The sequence below is a fragment of the Peromyscus californicus genome, unplaced genomic scaffold, assembly GCF_007827085.1.
Source record: "Peromyscus californicus insignis strain IS unplaced genomic scaffold, ASM782708v3 Scaffold_9__1_contigs__length_137607984, whole genome shotgun sequence".
Classification (NCBI taxonomy): Eukaryota; Metazoa; Chordata; class Mammalia; order Rodentia; family Cricetidae; genus Peromyscus; species Peromyscus californicus.
This window is the reverse complement of record NW_026294617.1, coordinates 36,106,559-36,120,392: the sequence shown is the minus strand read 5'-3', so window position 1 is coordinate 36,120,392 and position 13,834 is coordinate 36,106,559. Positions and strand designations below refer to the sequence as shown.

The 13,834-nt window shown below is 40.8% G+C and overlaps 1 long non-coding RNA gene across 2 annotated transcripts in view; it reads left to right on the top strand.

Annotated features, from left to right (window-relative positions):
* Positions 1 to 13,564, top strand: part of LOC128106283 (uncharacterized) — a 62,142-nt gene extending 48,578 nt beyond the window's left edge. Inside the window, exons 3-5 of one of the 2 annotated variants that reach the window (XR_008216649.1) lie at positions 580 to 859; positions 1,407 to 3,554; positions 3,747 to 13,564. This is a non-coding gene — a long non-coding RNA (uncharacterized LOC128106283). Of the gene's footprint in view, positions 1 to 579; positions 3,555 to 3,746 lie in introns of both variants that reach the window. The other variant, XR_008216648.1, reaches the window with a different exon arrangement.
* Positions 13,565 to 13,834: the final 270 nt, after the last annotated feature.

The following is a 13,834-nucleotide window of genomic DNA, read 5'->3' as shown; positions in this document are numbered from 1 at the left end:
TTTTCAGAAGTGGGGCTTTGGAGAAGTGATTACATCAAGAGCAATATTATACTAAAATTTTGATGACATTACTGCAGGATGGTGGAGACTTAGATTGCAGATCACTAGGGCACACTGTCAAAGGTGGTATTTTGTCCCTGAGCACTTATTGTCTTTGTGGCTCTGTTTCCTGGCCACAATTCCATGAGTATCTTTCCCCTTCCACACTTTCTGTTGCAGTATTACTCCTCACCTCAGGCCTAAAAGCAATGAGCTAGCTGAGTTTGGAATGAATCCTCTGAAATCACGCATCAGAATAAACTTCCCCTCTCTCTCTTGTTTACTTCAGATATTTTGTCTGGGTTCAAGCTATAGGAGTCTTTCTTAGCCAGCTGGCAATTCCACTGGGTGTTTGGGACCCTAGGGCAGTCCCAAGACCTTTTCAGGGTGGTCTATTAAGCACAAAAGACACATCCTGGGTTAATACTCCTGTTAGCAAGAAATGAAACTACAGAAGCCAAAAGCAAGGTTAGTACATGTAGGGACTTTCCTAGAACTTTGGATTTTGATGGATTAGGTCATTGTTCTCTGTTTTGGCAGGTGTTGCTGCCCACATGCTGGGTTCCAAGGTCTGAATGATACTTCCACCATGATGGCATCAGTTGTGTCAAGGTCGGGGGGCTATTATAACAGTAACAAAATGATGATTGACGGGAGATGTCCCTCAACTGAAGAATGGGTAAAGAAATGTGGTACATAAACACAATGGAGTACTACTCAACAGTTAAAAACAAGGACACCAGGAAATTTGAAGGCAAATGGGTAGAACTAGGAAAAATCATCCTGAGTGAGATAATCCAGACCCAGAAAGACAAACATGGTATGTACTCACTCGTAAGTGGATATTAGCTATAAAATGAAGGATAACTATGCTCCAATCCAGACCCAGAGAGACTAGGTAACAAGGAGGGCCTAGAGGGAAAGCATGGATCTCCCTGGGAAGGGGAAATAGAAGAGATCTCCTGGGTGGACTAGGGATGGATGAGGATGGGAACATAAGGGGTCAGATTGAGGGTTTGACAGAGTGGGAGAATAATGAAAGAGATAACTCGATGGTGGGTTTATTTCAGGGTCAGGCAGAAACCTGATGCAAGGGAAATGCCCAGCTAAACACTACACTTCTAAGAGAAGTTACAATTCTTACAGCACCATTTTTAGTCATGTGAACCTTTTGAACTAGTTGCCTCATGTGTAAACTGGACAGCATAAGAGTGCTCACTTCGTAGTCTTCATGGAAAAGGGATCATTGTGCCCTGGCCTATGGTACTGCACCTCTGTGAGATCCTATTTTCCCCCTACGCCTTTCTTCATGTGTATGTACTTGTGTTTTTCCTCCATGTATGTCTGTGTACTACCTGTACTCACAGAGGCCAGAAGATGTCAGACCTCCCAGAAGTGGAGTTACAAGACAGTTGTGAGTGGTCATGTGAGTATTGGGAACTGAACCCAGAGTCTCTGGAAAAGGAGTGAGTACTTTGAACCACTGAGCCATCTCTCCTTGCATACATTATATTACTTGAGTATTTGTCTTTCTTGAGGGCAGTATATTCCCTTGATTACTTGGCCATTAAAGTAGTTTTATGCCATTTCTCTACCATGATGTGGCATACCACTAATAGATGAAGGAGGCTTCATCTATCTCCTTTTGAACACATCTTGCCTTTTATAGATTCTTTGGTAAACACTCTAACCATCTCCCTTATCATTTTCCTTGCCTTTATTTGCTTCCTGAGAACAGGGACCAAACTCTGCTTTGCAGTGAGTGACAAGCCAGAACTGTGTGGTAGGCATCATCATCTCCTCCATAACACGTCATTTAATGAGGGGGATGACTTCAGAGATTTTATTTTAAAGTTTTTTATTCTTTTCTTTAATATAAGAATATGAATGGAGGTTTGAGTAAAACTCAGTTGTAGGGTACCTACTTAGCATTCACAGGCCCTGGATTTGGCTAGGGATTGGAGTAAAATTCAGTGGTATTTACTTAGCATGAGCAAGAACCTAGGTTTAATTCTCAGCACCATGAAGAAAAAAAGCAGTATGGACAAATTCATTGTACTAGTCAAATAATTTACAGATGTATAAAAAAATTTGCTATTTGTACCCACATCTATTTTCACCTTTTGCCCAGCCTGGCAGACTCAGTGTTAATCAGGCATATCTTTGTTTTATGTATAGAAGCACACATGTGCATATACACATAATCAAAGTTATTCATATGTAGATACAGTGTTCACTTTATTTTTGTTCTTTCTATTCTTTTTGCATTTATCAAAATGGATTACACTATTTACAGGGGTTGTGAGCATTCCTGTGTGATAAAATGGGGATATTATTTTTAACAGCTGAATAATAATCTACAGAATGGGTATACTGTATTTGTTTGGCCATTATTAACAGACACTCAGATCATTACCAACTCCTATTCCATGATGAGTAACAGTGGTGGTTTGAATGAGAATGGCCCCCATAGGCTCATAGATTGAATGCTTGGTCACCATGGAGTGGCACTACTTGAAAGGATTGGAAGATGAGGCCTTGTTGGAGGAAATGTGTCAATACAGGTGGGTTTTGAGGTTTCAAAAGCCGTTGCCAAGACAAAAGTCTCTCTTTTGGCCTACACATCAGAACGTAGCTCTTATCTACTTCTCTAACACTATGTTTGCCTGCAACCATGCTCCCCACAATGGTGATAATGGACTAAACCTCTGAAACTGTAAGCAAGCCCCCAATTAAATGCTTTCCTTTAGAAGAGTAGCCATGATCATGGTGTCTCTTCACAGCAATAGAATAGTAACAAATACAATGGTGCTCCTGGAAACAGCCTTTCATATGCATCTTTTATACACTGGCCATTTGATTCTGTACTATGTATTCACAGGCCTGGAACTTCACATCAAAGAATGTGTGCTTGAGCAAGATTTACTAGAATACTACTCAAACTTCAGCTTTCAAGTACTGATGGACATACTACATATTCCAGACTTTGTTTCGGATTTATAATTTTGTAATGTTTTCCTTAAAGAAGAATGAGTGAAGAGCTAAAGAGAATGAAGCTTGTGAAATTTTTAACCTTTGAAACCCCATGGGACCAGGACCTCCTAATTCATAAATATGTACATTTAGGGTTTTTAAGTCAGTTGTTTGAGAATTCCCTACAATGTATTTTGGTCGCATTCACCTCTTCCCTCGGCTCCTTCCAGATAACACCACCCCATCCCCTTCTCCAACTTGGTGTCTTTCATTGCCTTTCAAAACCCATGGAGCCCAATTGTGCTGCCCCATCCCCATACTCTTAGTGGGCAGCATATCGACTGGAACATTGTTAACCTATGGGGGCCACATCCTTAAAACAAAACCGACTGTACCAGCAGGTGCCAATTGCCAGTGGTTCTTCAGCTAAGGGTAGGACTTCATGCTCACCTCTCTTTTCCTTTCTAGAAAGGTGGTAGTGATTCCTGCTTCCCCCAGCAACACAAGAGAGAACCCAAGATCCCACATCTTGGAGACACGAGGTACCAGTGTGTTTTGGCTTTCTTGTTTGTTTGTTAGCAAATATGTTGTAGTGGATTGTATTTGAAATGGACCCCAACAGGCTTATGTATTCAGTGGCTCATCTTCAGTGGCTGGTGCTGTGTGGGGTGGCTTTGGAGCAAGTGGAACACTGGAGAGCAGGTCTTGAAGGTTATATCTTCACTCTCTTCCAGGTCCCTTTCTGCTCCATGCTCTCCCTAGATATAAGGAGGTGAGGAAGTTCAGCCGCCAACTCCCACACCATTCTTGCCTGCAGTACAGCGCTCCCACCACTCTAGAGCTGCCTGCCACCACCGTGCTTTCTCTGTTATTTCTACTGCATCTACTCGAACCACAATCCAGAATGAATCCATTTTCGCTGAAGTTGCTTCAAGTATTTAGTCATAATAAGGACAAAGCAACTGCATTTAAAGACATACATGGTATCTTATTTATGTATGTTTTCTTCACTTCTGTCAGCTTAAGCATCTGCCATCTCTCTAGTAAACACATCTCCTCTGAGATTTTATAGCCATTTTTTCCATTGTAACCCAGGATGGCTATACTTAGCTGTCAGCTTGGCTACACCTGGAATTTACTAAAACACAAGTTTCTGGGTACACCTTACTGTGAGGGACTTTTCTTGATTAGATCATTTTTGACCGCATCTTCTGATGGCAGCTTATATAAGGACATGGAAAAAGGAGATGCTTGTTCTTTGGCTGCATGTCCCCACTCTTTGGCAAGTTCATGCCTTCACCAGCATTACTGCATTTTCAGGATTCAAACATATACCCAAGACCATCTGAGACATCAGCCTCTTGAACCAAAGCAACTATTAGATTCTTGAACTTCTGTTGGGAGACAGCCATTCTTGGAATAGTTGGACCACATCTTGCAAGTCACTCTAAAAATCCCATTTTTATATATAAAGATTTATTTTATTAGTTCTGTTCTCTAGAGAACCCTGACTAACATATAACCTCTTCCTGCCCATCAGTTTAAAGAATGTCTTTGTATGTCTCAAGATTCATCCACTCCACAAATAAGATTGAGCCTCTACTATATTCCAGACATTTCTGCAGGCTATAAAACAGAATTCCTGACAACACAAAGCTTATAATAATAAGAATAACTAATCAAAGTGCAAACAAGGAAAGAAAACAATGAAAAGGGGGCACTCTGGGTTGCTGTGGGATGGTCTGTATGTCAAGTATGTTGCTGATTGGTCAATAAATAAATCACTGATTGGCCAGTGGCCAGGCAGGAAGTATAGGCGGGACAAGGAGGAGAATAAAGCTGGGAAGTGGAAGGCTGAGTCAGAGAGACACTGCCAGCCGCCACAATGAGAAACAGCATGTGAAGATGCCGGTAAGCTACGAGCCGTGTGGCAAGGTATAGATTAATAGAAATGCATTAATTTAAGCTGTAAGAACAGTTAGCAAAAAGCCTGCCATGGCCATACAGTTTGTAACCAATATAAGTCTCTGTGTTTACTTGGTTGGGTCTAAGCGGCTGTGGGACTGGCAGGTGAGAGAGATTTGTCCTGACTGTGGGCCAGGCAGGAAAACTCTAGCTACACTGGGTGGAAAGCAGGTCCTCCCTTCCAGGTTGATGACCATAGTGGTGCAGGTTGAGTCAGGAGAGAAGCTGCTGGAAGAACATCTTAGGAGGCATGTTCATGCCCACACCCCTCACAAACACACAAACAAGTTCTTATTATCAGATACTGCAGTTCTAGCTGTTCTCAATTATTAATGTAAGTTTGACTTTGTATTGGCAATATTAAAATGAATGTTTCAATATGCTTTTGAAACCTTCATGTAAATATTGAATATGCAGAGCCAGAGTCATAAAAATACAATTACAAGATTTATTACTCTGATTTGTTTATTTAAATAGTGGACATATATCAGAAAATCAAGCAACCTATATTGTTTTAGACTGTGGGGACTTGTTTTCTTACCTTTAACTGGCAAAAAACTGAACTAAAACCTTCATGATATAGGAATTATAAAATTTCCCTCTGACCCAGTCTAAATCATAGAGCTGAAATCATAGTAAACACAGCACCAGCTGTAATTATGGTCAATATCCTTATTAATAGAGGGAAACAATGGCCTGATCATATAGTGATGCATGTAGTATGCTCAGTTGTCCCCAGATGAATGGGGAAGACATCTGTCAGAGTGACATAAGTGTGGTAGTTTGAATGAAAATGGCCCCCACAGGGAGTGGCACTGTCAGGAGATGTACTTGTTGGAGTAGTTGTGGCCTTTTGGAGAAAGTGTATCATTGGGAGTGGGCTTTGAGGTTTCAGAAGCTCAAGACAGGTCCAGTGTCACTCTCTCTTCCTGCTGCCTGCCAATCCAGATGTAGAACTATTGGCCCCTCCTCCAGTACCATGTCTGCCTGCATGCTACCATGCTTCCTTCCACAACAATAATGACCTAAACTTCTGAACCTATGAGCCAGCCCAAGTGAAATCTTTCCCTTTATAAGAGCTGCCATGGTCATGGTGTCTCTTCACAGCAATAGAACTCTAAGTAAGACAAAAGTTGGTACCAAGAGTTCAGTATTGACTGCTGTGGCAGAACTGACTGGGTTTTAGTTAGGATTGTGGAAGGACTTTGGAACTCTGGGCTAGAAAAGACATTGAGTGTTGTGAGTTTAGTTGGATGTTCTGTAGGAGCCTAGAAGATAAGAATGTTGAGAGCAGTGCTGAGAATGGAGGGCTGGCTTATGAAGTTTCAGAGGAAAGTTTAAAGGCTCTGTCAGGACAGTTTCCTATTTTGACTTAAGATTCTGTGGTTCTGGTTAGCTGGTACTAAAGAATAAGCCGTAATTAACAAGATACCAGAACTACTAAAGCAAAACCTTTGCTTTGCTGGGATATTTGATGCTGGTTGGCTGGAGCTGAGAATTTAGTGGTGATTAAGTAGAGAACAGCATCATTGAGGTGAAATCTTCTGGGAAGTGTTTCCTAAGAAGCAGCACACAGAAGCTGTGTTCCAGAGGCAGCCAAAGTTGGACCTTGTGCTGGCAGCCAAACTTGGTAGAGTAAGAGTCACCTAGGTAGGACTAGTTTTGAAGGCATAACGGGGTCATGGAGAGCAGCTGAGGCTTGGCACTGTGAGAGGCCAGGGGAGGCCATTGGTAAAGGTGCAGGCTCAGTGGCAGTTGAAGGCCCAGTACTGAAGGAGTCATGCACAGAAGTTGAGGCTTGGCACCATGAAAAGAGCCTACGAGAGGCTAACGGTAAAAGTGCAGCCCAGTTGCAGCACAAGACCCTAGCATTTTGGAGATGCCAGTACTACAGGATGGCCACCAAGAACAGCAGAAGCAGTGAAATGGAGCCAACTGGAACCTAGAAGACAAGTTGTGTGTGTGCACAGACGGAGGGCAGAGCTGGAAAAGTAACACAAACCCCTTGGAGGAGCCCAGAAGGTTATGAATGAATCCCAGATAATTTTACATTGAGTTATTTACAGTCTTGGGAGTTTGATTTTGGTTGGTTCAGATTGTGACTGTGCCCTGGTTCTTCCCTCTTGAAGAAGATATTTAACTTAATGTTGGTTTTTACAGGAGCCCATAGCTGAACGATTTTGAAATTTTAAAAGGGGTTTTGTAGTTTTAAAGAGAATAGATATTTTAAAAAGACCAAAATTTTAATGTGTTTGAATTCATAAAGACTGTGAGACTTTTAAAGTTATTTGTTTTTAATGTGAGATCTTGAGGATCAATAAGAAAGGAAAGGTGTGACTTAATAGTGATATGTTTGTGTGTTAAGTTGACAAGGGGTCAGTTGTGTTGGCTAGTCCTATGTCAACTTGACACACACACTGGAGTTATCTGAAAGGAGGGAAGTTTAATTGAAAAAATGCCTCCATAAGACCAGACCAACTAAAAATGCCTCCATTAATTAGTTATTGATATGGGAGGGCCCAGCCCATTGTGGGTGGTGCCATCCCTGGGCTAGTGGTCTCAGGTTCTATAAGAAAGTAGATTGAGCAAGCTATGTGGAGTAAGCCAGTAAGTAGCACTTCTCCATGGCCTCTGCATCAGCTTCTGCCTCCAGGATTCTGCCCTGTTTGAATTCCTGCCCTGACTTCATCATCAACAGCAATATGATGATGAACAACATTATGGAAGTATAAGCCAAATAAATCCTTTCCTCCCCAACTTGCTTTTTGGTCATGGTGTTTCATCACAGTGATAGAAATCCTAACTAAGATGAAAGGTAGGTAAGGGGTAGGATGGGTGCCAGCCCCATCCTCTCTGCCTCAGGGGTAATGTCCCCTTGTGGGATGGCTCCAGCATGAAGTGACATCTCATTTAAATTTCCACACCATGGCTTCACTCTCGTTTAAAGTTCTTTTCAGTTCTGTCATCCACATATGCCAAAGGGAGAGGATTGCCTTTCCTACTTCAGACAGTCCTTTTTTTGCTGCCCAAGGGATATCAGAACCTCCCTGCCTCCCATGGATGTTCTATTTGGAAGAAAGCAGAAAGCACTGTGGCCAATGCCACCATCAAATGTGTGTGTGGGAAATGATGGGGAAAGGTGATCTCTTTTCCTTCTAATCACAATGGATGGGCAAGTTATGAAAGACAACTGGTGACAGAAGTTTCATAAATACCCACAGGCATATCACTGCCTTTATCCAGAGCTGTGGTCTGTATTTAAGCAAGCCTTCGGTTGGGGCTTTCTCCAGAACCACACTGGTATGTCTTTTTACAACTTAGTAACTTGCATTTGTTTTCTTGTTCATGCTATGGCTGAAAAATTCCCATCTGTTCTTCTTCTCCCCCTAACCCATCATTCATCTTTCTACCCCCTTCCTCTTCTGTTGACCATGAATTCACAACCCTACTGGCTCACACCTCTGTTCTCTTTCTGTATCAAATACATATATCTTCATGTCCCGCATCCTTCCACACTTATTACTGCTCCCTTTTAGTTGTTCTGGGGAAGTTAGATGTGAATATACTTCTGGATGGAGAAACACAGGAGGCTAAAGGAAACTCACAGCTCTACCAACAAAATAGAAGACAGAGACACATGAGAACTTCTGCCTCTTTCCTTTGACTTCAAGCAGACTCTCTTCGTCAATGAGTAAAGAAATACATCTCACATTCTATTGACTGTTTACCTCTCCCTAGAAATTTACACATTTAAATCTTTTAGATTTGTTTAGCTTGTGTGTATGAACGTTTTGCCTGCATGTATGTCTGTGCAATTCATGCGTTCCCAATGCCCACAGAAGTAAAAAGAGGGTATTAGGTTCCCTGGAGCTGGAGATAGACAGTTGTGAGCTGCCATGTGGGTGCTGGGAATTGAACATGGGTTCTCTAGAAGAGCAGTCAGTGCTCTTAAGTGTAAGCCATCTCTCTAGTTCCTTTTTAGGAAATTGTAAACTGAAAGCACACACACAAACTGCTCCCCAAAATATGCCTTTTACTTTTTTCAAAAAGAAACTTTTAGTGACTTTTATGGTAAATATAATCAGTAGAACAAAGACATAAAATAAACCATGAGGAAAATGAGACCCTCTTGTGTTCAGTAATTAGCACTAAGGAATTGTGTTATAACACTTTTCTCGTATTTAAATGTGGGGGCAGTGCCAAATCTCACACTGAAATAGCTCTATGTCACTTTTCCAACCCCTCTAGGACAGTAATTAATTGGTGAGATCAAAAGAGTTGTAGAAGAGAAAAAACTTACTAGGATATTATATATTCCATATGAGATAAGCTATCAACACAAAATTAACAGGTCTGTTGGTAACTGGAATTTCATTGTTGGAAGAAAGGTAGACCTAAAACCTTTTGAGATTTTCATGAGGATTTTAATTAAAAAGCTTCTCTCTGTGTGTGTGTGTGTGTGTGTGTGTGTGTGTGTGTGTGTGTGTCTCCTTCCCTCCCTCCTCCCTTCCTTCCTTTCTTTTTTCCTTCCTTCCTTCCTTTGATATTTCTTTTCTGCATAGCAGGAAAATAGACTGCCATGTTTACTTATTGGGTCAATAAAAGTAGACTTGAACTTGGAAGTCCTATTACTGTCTCTCATCCCTGAGAAATGGCCCAACATCCAAATGAGAGGAGACAACCTCTTGAGCAAGAACTGACAAGGTGTTGTGTTGTGATTCCGGTGGGAAAAGCAGCAACACTCTGAGAAAACAGAATGCGTTCCTCTGGTAAATAAAGTTGCAGGCTAGCTGATAACGTTTTATGGGAAAGAAGGATTGTTTCAAACCCTCCAGCAAGCTTTTACACGGAGTAAATGCCTTAAGTAAGAAATCCTGTCAGTGAGATACAATGGCATGTAATAAACAGTGCACAGGTTTTCTTCAAGCAGCTAAGTCGATAACAGGTCAGTTGTATGTTTTAGCTTTTCTTGCCAAACTTAACTCCACTGGGCCATGACTGTACACAAAGACTTGATTTGTTTTGCTCTGTTTTTATTTGTTTGTTTTCAGTGGTCAATTTAGCTACTTCTTTGAGAAAGGAAATGTCTACTCTCCACACAGTTTGGAGTTCAGGAGTTGGCAATCCCAGGACTCCATTTGTGACGTGACATTGAGTGTCAAAAAGGGGACTGGTGTCCTGTTCGGTGCTTAAAATAACTGATTAAGAAATAAAAAAAATCTAAATTCAGTAAGAGAAAGAGCAATGAAATACCAAAGGGAAATGGAAAATTGACATGAATTCACACAAAAAAACCACAGATAATTAATAAGCAAACGAGAAAAATTATTCAATCTCCAACTAATAAATAAACATAGTCTGAGAATATGATAATGTTTGGCTACTAAATTAGTAGATATGGTAAGAAATAATGGCGTGTGTGTTGTTGGGAATATAAAAGTAGTATAATCTTTTAGAAAGCAATTTGATAGACACATTTGCCTAAATGGGAACAATAATGGTCACAGACCTCAGACTTGAAACCAAAGTTACCTGTGTTCATGTAGAAACAAATAAATTAGGAAAGAACATTAAATTAACTGTGACTGTAACTTGTGTCTTTTATTTTTGAAGTTCCCTTTCTCAGGAATATTACCCACTAATATTTATTTAGCCCCAACTCAACTAAGGAAATATACCAGCTTCCCTATTTCAATTTCCAAGCAAGGCGTTTCCTAAGAATAGCTAAATACAGGAGTCAAGACTTTGACCGGGATGCTGTCTTCTCTCTAAATTTCTCTTCCAGTTTTGACTCTGTCAAAAACAAACAAACCAGCAAAAAAGTCTGCCTGGGATAGCAGTTATGAGCTATGTAGATGTATTCCCAGGTTCAAGTCTGTATGGAGAACAAGTCTCAGATCCATCTGATTAGGCCTCCTTGAATCATGTGCTTAAAACGAACAAATCACAGGACAGGAAACACTATGCACTGATGCCCTCTGGGAATGTGTTGTCCTCTCCACTGTAGAGCCTGCCTAGGCCAAGTGAAGGGCACACCAGGAAGAAACAGTTTCAAACAAAATTCCAGGCTGTTGTCAATGAAGAAGTACGTTAACAGTGAATGTAACATGCATGGATGTGTTGCTTCCAATAGGAAAATTAACTCCTTTTTTTCCAGTTATTACCTTGTCATGTTGATTCCCTTCTTCTTTCTGGTCAGTGAGTTATAAATCCACCCTTAAAAAGCATCCTCAAAAAGACAGAACTGTGCAGCTTGTCAATGATAAGGTGTTGTTCAGCTACATTATGACTATAAGTGACACCTTTCATAAACAGTTAGACTGATAAATAAAAACATCATTTTTTCCATTAGAATTTAAAGTAAGATTTTGACTAGCTGGATTAAAAACTATAATTTTCCATACCTTACACCATATCTTTTTCTGCAGTCACTTTTTGGGGCACTTACATAAAATTATTGTATTTTATCAAATCGTGATGTCCCCCAAAAATCTCATGTGTTGATGGTTTGGGCCCAGGACGAGCAGCCATGTTCCAAGTTAGGGATTTTGAAAAGTGATTATATCATGAGGGCTGTGGTCTCACCCAGCAATCCACTGACAAGTTTATAACTTAACTGAGTATTAGATGATAGACATTTCAGAAGGTAGGACCTAATTAGAGGAAGGAGACCACTGGGTGTGTGCCCTTGAATGTGTGCCCTGAGGGTGTTTTTTATTACCACCCCCTTCTCTGTATCTCCATCTCTTTTGCCTGCCTCCTATCCACCAGGAAGTAAGTCACTTTCAATGACAACATGCTCTCCACCATTGTGTTCTACCCCAACACAAGCTCAGAAGCAACACAGCCACATGAGCACAAACTGAAACCATGAACCAGCCTTCCTTCCTCTGGGTTGTTAGCCTCGAGTATTTTGTCACAATGAAGAAAAGCTAACTCAATCTCCAACTCCGTTGTTTAATCAACACAAATACACACTAGATGAGACATAATCAGAAAGATTATTTTCTTGGAAATTTCCTGAACTTGAATGGCTGCATGGTTGATTGGGTAACACTGCCAGAAGTATTGCTGTCCTTGGCACCTTCTCTGCAGCCATGACAGAAAATAACCATGGTCTGAGAACCTGTTGCCATCTAGCCATTTCTCTGCAATTACAAAACAGTTCCTAGTTTTGAGGCACCATTCAAGACAGGGAAAAGGAGCAGGGAGAAGGACTCTGGGGCAGAGCTTTATCTTGCCAGATACTCCTGTGTCCTGGGAAACTCGGTGTCGTGATATGTACTTGGCGGAACTTTTGAAACTAATCACAGATTGGCCCTCGAAGTTGTCTGGTATCTACGTATTGTTTAATAATAATGACTTTCAAACTGGAGGGTGAACTCGGCACTCAAGTCTTCTTTTACTTGCCTGTAGGAACAATTTGAAAGCACAACCCTACTTGCCTCATGAAGAGAAATTCTTCTTTAAAAAATCATTTGTTAAGCAAATTCTCATAAGTAAGAAACATAATTACCATTAACTTTCATGAACATCGATTTATGCAAAGAAAAACAGCAAAGCCTATTAGACTTGACTGAATTGCTCCAACAGTCACATACATTAAGCAACCTAGCAAGGCCTTCCTCTTCCCTAATTATACTATAATGTGGCTATTCACCTGTTCTCATTAAATTCTTGCTGAACCATTATGGAACATATACTTAAGATTATTCTTATGAACACAGCATTGGGTGTTTATACCCATGTTTATATCATCTTCAGCTATGTGCTACGTAGTTTTATGTTGACTTGACACAAGTCTGAAATCATCTGAGAAGGAGGAACCTCAATTAAGAAAATGCCTCCATAAGATAAGGCTGTAGGCAAGCCTATAGGGCATTTTCTTAATTAGTGATTGATGGGGGAGGGCACAACCCATTGTGGGTGATGCTATCCCTGGGCTGGTGGTCCAGGATTCTATAAGGAAGCAGACTGAGCAAGCCATGGGAGCAAGTCAATAAGCAGCATCCCTCCATGGCCTCTGCATCAGCTCCTGCCTCCAGATTCCTTCTCTGTATGTGTTTCTGATATCACTGCTTTTGATGAACTGTTATATGGAATTGTGAGTGAAATAAACCCTTTTCTCCCCCAAGTGGTTTTTGGTCATGGTGTTTCATGACAGTAGTAGTAACCCTAACTCTAAGACAAACTGTAATGAAAAAGTATCAAGGAAAATGTATTGGAGATGCCAGTGTCATGGGATGGACACCAAGAACAATAGCAGCAGTGGAGTGGAACCTGCCCAAGCTTAGAAGACAAATTGAGTGTGCTGCAGAGGACAGAGCCAGAGAAGTGGCCCAAGCCCCTTGGAGGAGCCCAGAGATTATGACTGAATCCCAGATGGTAGACATTGAGTGATTTATACTGTTGGAGTTTGTTTTTGCTTTGATATGATGGCGACTGTGCCCTGGTTGTTCCCTCTTGAAGTAGGAAAGTATTTAACTTATATATAATTTTACAGAAGCCCACAGCTGAGAGACTGCATTTTTAAAAAGACTTCAGGCTTTAAACAAGACTTTGGATTTTTAAAAAGACTGAATTTTAAAGTGTTGGAATTTGTAAAGACCGTGGGACTTTTCAGGTTTGTAAAATGTTTAATATTTTGATGTTGATATTAATGTGTGATCTTGGGGATGAACAATAAAGGAAAGATTCTGGCTTAATAATAATGTGTTTGTAAGTCAAGTTGACAAGAAGTCAATTGCACTGGCTAGTTTTTTATTAGCTTGATTTCTGCACACTGTGAATATATATTACTCTCACTGGTTAATAAAGAACTGACTGGCCTGTAGCCAGGGAGGAAGTATAGGCAAGA